Source organism: Chinchilla lanigera, unplaced genomic scaffold, assembly GCF_000276665.1.
Source record: "Chinchilla lanigera isolate Chin_1 unplaced genomic scaffold, ChiLan1.0 scaffold00027, whole genome shotgun sequence".
In the NCBI taxonomy this organism is placed as follows: domain Eukaryota; kingdom Metazoa; phylum Chordata; class Mammalia; order Rodentia; family Chinchillidae; genus Chinchilla; species Chinchilla lanigera.
Window position 1 is genome coordinate 10068863 of NW_004955428.1, and position 7264 is coordinate 10076126.

Sequence of the window (7264 nt, forward strand, 5' to 3'; positions counted from 1 at the left end):
TTTCTTTCTTTCTTTCTTTCTTTCTTTTTCTTTCTTTCTTTCTTTTTTCTTTCTTTCTTTCTTTCTTTCTTTCTTTCTTTCTTTTCTTTCTTTCTTTCTTTCTTTCTTTCTTTCTTTCTTTCTTTCTTTTCTTTCTTTCTTTCTTTCTTTCTTTCTTTCTTTCTTTCTTTCTTTCATTCTTTCTTTCATCTTTCTTTCTCTCAGCGCTGAGTATTGAATGAAACTATTTACTTATTTATTCATTTTTATTTTGAGACATGACCTCACTAAGTCACTAAGTTTCCCTGCCCGAGCTTCAATTTGTGATCCTGAAGGCTCCACTGCTCGGAGTGCAATGATTTTGGTGCATGTCACCATGGCTAACATGTTTTTGTTTTTTTTTTTTGTTTGTTTGTTTTTGTAGATATCAAAAATCCTATAGAAGAGCAAAAGGTCTTGAGTACTCAAATAATTTTGAAAAAGAACATATTTGGAGGGATTGTACTAGCTTACTTTAATAGTGCAAAACAAAGTCACAATCTAGCAATTGCTTATAGTGAACACAATAGTACAGCATTGGCATAAGGATAGATATATTAGTCAAAGAAATGTAATAGAAAGTACAAATATGCACACATTTATATTCCTTTATTTTGTACAAAGCTGACAAGGCTATTCTTCAGTATTTAAAGGATACTCTTTGCAACAGATGGTGTGGGAAATATTTTGTACATCCATATGTAAAAGAGTAACCTTAAATTCACAACTCCCAAGGTACAAAAAATGTAGTGTACGATAAATCATATGGCAAAATTTAAAGCCAAGGCCATTACATTTTTATTAGAAAGCATTGCAAAAAAGCTGTGATATATAATTATGGAGAGAATGCTTATAGGAAATAATATGCCCAACCAATTAACACATTGGACTTCACTGAAATGAAAAAATCATACTACTTGAAGGACTATTAAAATAAGGAAAATTTGAAGACACAAGGAGAAAATGCTTATAAAAGATGTGAGTATAAACCATCTAGCATAATGAGAAGATAGATAATTCTCAAACCAATAATATATGTGTGATTGTAGTATGGGATGGCAATATTTATGGTTTTTATTTATATATATTACATTATGCTTTTAAAATTCAGTACTACATCAGTGTCTTTTCTCTGATGAGTGCATATTTGTCCTCAAATACATTGGTTCTCATATGTTTCTATCATATATGTCAACCATTTTATTATATTTTACTTGCAACTTCAATTATCTTTTACCATTTTTGCACTTAATATTCTCAAAAGTACATGAGTATTTTGTTCATTACTGGTGTCCTTCACCCATCCTAGAAATCTTCAGGTAGATGTTGACTAATGATCCATTGTGTTTGAAGAGACAGCAGTTTCTTCTTAAAAGTTTGATTAAAACAGGAAATCTATCCATGTCAAGAATTCAATATTCCTGTGTAGGATATTACAGGTCCAATAGTTTATGTAAAGCCAATATCAATGAAATATCAATAGATAATGCCTCTACATCTTCAAGATCCAATAATCCTTTAAAAAAAAATAGATGAAAGTCTGAGTCTCCACCCTCCGTGTGCCCGGTGCAGACAGGAAATTCTAACTTAGAAGGCCCATGAATAGCAACACCAGGGTTCACATTTGGACCCTCCCTGTGAGTGTCCTGCACTGCCTGAGGTACTAGAGCAGGTTGTCCATGAACTGCTATCACCATAGTTCACATCTGGATTTAGGTGTAACCTAACTTCCTGGAGATCACAAACAGGCTGTCCATGATCACTGCCAGTACAGCCTGTGTCTGCCTCCTGTGTGCCCAGAGCTCCCTGGAGACACAGAATCAGGTGGTCCATGAAATGCTGACCCTGCAATTTATGCCTGGGCTCTGCCTGTTCCCTGAACTGCCTGGTGACACAGAACCACTGGTCCATGATTGCGCCACCAGTGCAGCCTTCTTCTGGGTCATACTCATGCCCTGAGCTGTCAGAGGACACTGGATCAGATGGTCTTCAGTTGGCTGACCTCACAGTTCATGTCTGAGACCTGGGAGGACTAGGTATACTTCACCATCTGCCAGAAGATCCCAGACTAAGCAGCACATCTCAGCAGACCCTGAAGGGGAAGCCTGACCACCAGGAAAGCTATAGACACTAACGACCTTTGCTGAGCTGCCAGGGAAGAGGGAGACTGAGCATTCTGCCTCTGGCACTAAATGTGAAAAGATGAAGGACTAAAACGCAATTTCAGCACTCCACCCCACTCAGAACAAGTCCAGGAGACATCGACAAAAGAGAACATTGTAAATACATACCTGAAGTTGATGAAATAACTGCAATGTAAGTAAAGAAACAACTTCAAGAGGACATAGAAGGGATCAGATCAGAAATAATCTCTCAAGCAAAAACTGAAACTACAATAATAATGAAAGAATTATTCAGCATATCTAAAAGAGAAATATATAAAAAAATAGATGAGCATAGGCAGCTGATGGAAACATTAAATGAACGATATAAGAATGAAATTGAACATAAGAAACAGATTCAGAGACATCCAGGAATTTAAAGCTTCCATTGAAAGCTGCACAAAACCCTTGAATGAAGCCAAAGATAGAATTTCAGATCTTGAAGAACACATGGCAGCTAGCGATTGTGAAAGAAAGGATCTCTTAAAATTAAGAAAGAACTAGGAAAAATTGATTCAACAGTTGCAAAGAGGAATAATGTAACTAATTAGAGTCAATGAAACAGCAGGAAGCAATACAAACATAAAAAGAATATTTGCAGAAATAATAGCAGAAAATTTCCCACATATGTAAAAATAACCTGATATAAAGTTAAATGAGGCATATACAACTCCAACTAACCACAACTAAAATAAAACTACACACAGACATATAATAATCAAGATCCAAGATCTCCAGGAAAAGAACAAAATATTAAAAGCTGTTAGAGAAAAGAAACAGATAACCTATAAAGGAAAGCCCATCAAAATCACAGCAGACTTCTCAACACAAACCATCCAACTGAGAAGACCTTGCAGTGAAGTATTAGAGATCCTGTGACAGCTTCCAACCAAGATTGATCTATCCTGCCAAACTATCCTTCAAATTTAATGGAGAAATAAAATATTTCCACAACAAAGAACAGCTGAAGAACTTCATGAGTGCCAAAGCATCCTTACAAAGAGTACTAAAAGATATTCTGGATAAAGAAAAAAAGACCACAATTTCAAAAACAACAATGGAAAGGAACCCTCAAATACAGCAAGCAATTAAACAGGTAGAGAAAGTGGGAAACAAACAGCAAGTAAATAACATGACAACAATAAGCCAACAAATATCAGTTATGACCATAAATGTAAAGAGCCTCAATTCACCAGTCAAAAGAAACAGACTAGCAGAGTGGATTAAGAAAATAATACAACGATATGCTGAACACAGAAAGCACATTTTACTCAAAAGGAAATCCATAGACTGAAAGTCAAAGGATAGAAAACAATTCTCCATGCAACAGGAACCCAGAAAAAAGCAGGTGCAGCTATTATGTTTGCAGACAATGTAAACTTCAAACCGAGAACAATAAAAAGAGATAAAGAAGGTCACTACATACTTGTTAGGGGAAAACTGAAAGAGGAAGAGATAACAAGCATAAACTTGTATGCACCAAATATTAGAGAACCAAACTATGAAAGACAAATCTTAACAGACATGAAAACCCAAATAATTAATAACACTATTGTAAATGAGGAACTCAACACCCCTTTGACACAAAGACATAGATCAACTAGACAAAAAATCACCAAAGAAATAACAGATCTGAACCAAATCTGTGAACAAATGCACATAGTAGATGTATAGTTTTCCACCCCACAATAGCACAATACACATTTTTCTTAGCTGCACATGGAGCTTTCTCTAAAGTAGACCACATTCTAACCCATAGAACATGCCTACCAAAATGCAAAAAAATTGAAATTATCCCATGCATATTATCTGACCACAGTATAATGAAATTGGAAATTAATGACAAAGGGACTCCAAAAACTCCACAAAGACTTTGGAATTAAACAACAACCTTCTGAACAATCAGAAGGTCACAGAATAAATTAAAGAACAAATTGAAAAATACCTACAAACAACCAAACTCTACATACAATTTACCAGAATCTGTAGGATGCAAGGAAAGCAGTCATGAGAGGGAAACTTATAGCAGTGAACTCATACATAAGGAAAACAGAAGGAGAACAAATAAATAGCCTAATGCTGCACCTCAAACTTTTAGAAAAGAAGAAGTCAAGCCCAAAGCCCAAAGAAGGGAGGATATTATAAAGATTAGGACAGAAATTAATGCAACTGAGACAAAGAAAATAGTATAAAAAATAAATGAATCAAAGAATTGGCTCTTTGAAAGCATAAATAAAATTGATAAACCCCTAGCCAAAGTAATCAAAAAAAAAGAAAGGAAAAAAGCTCAAATTCATGCAATAAGGAATGAAAAGGATGAAATCATTATAAATCCTACAGAAATTGAAAAGATCATTAGAATCTACTTTAAAAATCTTTACTCCAATAGGATAGAACATTCAGAGGAAATAGACAGATTCCTAGATATTTATGAATTACTATGGTTGAATCAAGAAGATACTAAAATCCTGAAAAACTGAATATCAATTAATGAGATTGAAAACATGATTAAAAACTTAGCGACAAAGAAAAGCCTGTGGATTCACAACAGAATTTCACAGGAAATTCAAAAAAGATTTAATACCAACACTCCTCAAACTCTTCAATGAGATTCAAAAGGAAACAATTCTCCCTAACTCATTTCTGGAGGCAAGTGTTATATTGGTACCAAAACCAGAGAAAGACCAAACCAAGAAAGAGAACTACAGAGCAATCTCCCTAATGAACATAGAGCCAAAGATACTCAATAAAATGCTTGCAAATAGAATGTAGCAAATCATTAATACAATTGTACAGCATGACCAAGTCAGACTCATTCCAGCAACACAGGGATGGTTCAATATTTGCAAATCAATAAATGTTATACACCATATCAATAGAGCCAATGACAAAAACTACATGATCATCTCAATAGATGCAGAAAGAGCTTTTCAATAAGTCCAGCATGCCTTTATGATAAAAAAAAAACCTACAGAAAATAAGAATAGATGGTCTTTACCTCAATGTGATCAAAGCTATCTATGACAAACCAACAGCCAACATCATACTAAATGGACAAAAACTGAAAGCTTTTACTTTAAAATCAGGAACAAGACAGGATGTCCACTGTCACCACTACTTTTCAAATTACACAAGAAAGAGAAATAAAAGGAATAAGGATAGGAAAAGAAGAAATAAAATTATTACTATTTGCAGATTACGTAATACTTTACATGGAAGACCCCAAAAACTCCACAAGAAGACTCCTTGAATTAATCAATAAATTCAGCAGTGTAGCTAGATACAAAGTCAGCAATCAAAAAACAACAATATTCCTACACATAATCAAAAAGGAGACTGAGAGAGAAATTAAGGAAACCATACCTTTCACAATAGCATCCAAGAAATTCAAATATTTAGGAATAAATCTAACAAAACAAGTAAAAGATCTATTCAATGAAAACTATAGTACTCTGAAGAAAGAGATCAAAGAGGATTTCATTAAATGCAAAAATATTCCTTGCTCCTGTATAGGAAGAATCAACATAGTGAAAATGGCCATACGACCAAAATTGTACAGAGTTAACGCAAGTCCCATTAAACTATCATTAGCATAACTGACAGATCTAGAGAAAACATTCCTAAAATTCATCTGAGTGAGAAGTGATGCAGAATAGCAATAGCAATTCTGGGCAACAAAGACAAGTCAGGTGGAATCACAATCTCTGACATGAAATTATACTACAAAGCTACTTTAATAAAATCAACATAGTACTGCCTAAAAAACAGACCAGAGGATCGATTGAACAGACTGGAAGAAATAGCTGCACTCACAAACACACTCAGCCACCTAATCTTTGGCAAGAGGCTGAACAAACTCACTGGAAGAAAGATAGCCTCTTTAATAACTGGTGCTGGAAAAATTGGGTTGCCATCTATGGAAGACTGAAAATAGACCCAAGTCTATCACCATGCGCCAAAGTCAAGCCAAAAGGGATCATAGATCTCAATTTTAAAACTGAAACACTAAATCTATTGGAAGAGAAAGTAAGGAAATTTCTTGAAGACATAGGGGTAGGAAGAAAGTTCATGAATAAAAAACAAACTGCCCATGAAATGCTTCAAAGAATCATCAACTGGGATCTCATGCTAATGCAAAGCTTCTGCACATCTAAAGAAATCATCAGCAGGGTAAGAAGAAAACCCACAAATTTGGACAATTTTAGCTGGCGGTCCTTCAGACAAAGGTATTCTACTTAGAACATATAAAGAATTAAAAAACATCAGGCCCCCCCAATTCAAAGACCTAATTCAAAAATGGGCATCTGAGGTGAATACATACTTCTCGGATAAGGAAATAAATATGGTAATTAAATACCTGAGAAAATGTTCAACATCATTAGTCAGTCGAGAAATGCAAATTAAAACAATGCTGAGATTCCACCTTACCTCAGTAAGAATGGCTAGCATTAAGAAATCAACCAATAACAAATGCTGGGAGGCTGTACAGAAATAGGAACATTCTCCACTGCTGGTGGGAATGCAGACTGGTGAAACCACTGTGGAAATCAGTTTGGAGATTCCTCAGTAAACTGGGTCTAGAGGTGCCATTCAACCCAGTTATTCCCCCTCTGGGTATTTTCTCAGAAGATCTGAAAAAATCATATCAAAGCGATATGTGTGCACCTATGTTCATAACAGTGCAATTTGCAATTGCTAAATTGTGGAAGCAACCCAAATGTCCATCCACTGAGGAATGGATAAAAATATTTTGGTGTTTTTATATAATGGAATATTACTGAGCTATAAAGAAAAATAATCTTGAGGCTCTTCCAGGTAAGTGGTCACAATCAGAGACCATACTCATAAGTGAAATAAATTAGACCTGTATGTGTAAGCAACATATTTTCTCACTAGTGTAAGAACCTAAAAGAGTGAATAAAAATTAGGAGGTATTATAGACATTGTGAATCAAAAGGAAATTGCTCAAAAGTGAAGAATAACTGGGATGAGGGAAAAGAGAAAAGAAAGAAGGGGAAAATTATGTATATATGTATATACAGGATAGCTAACATAGCTGTACTACTGACTTCTATCGCTTTACT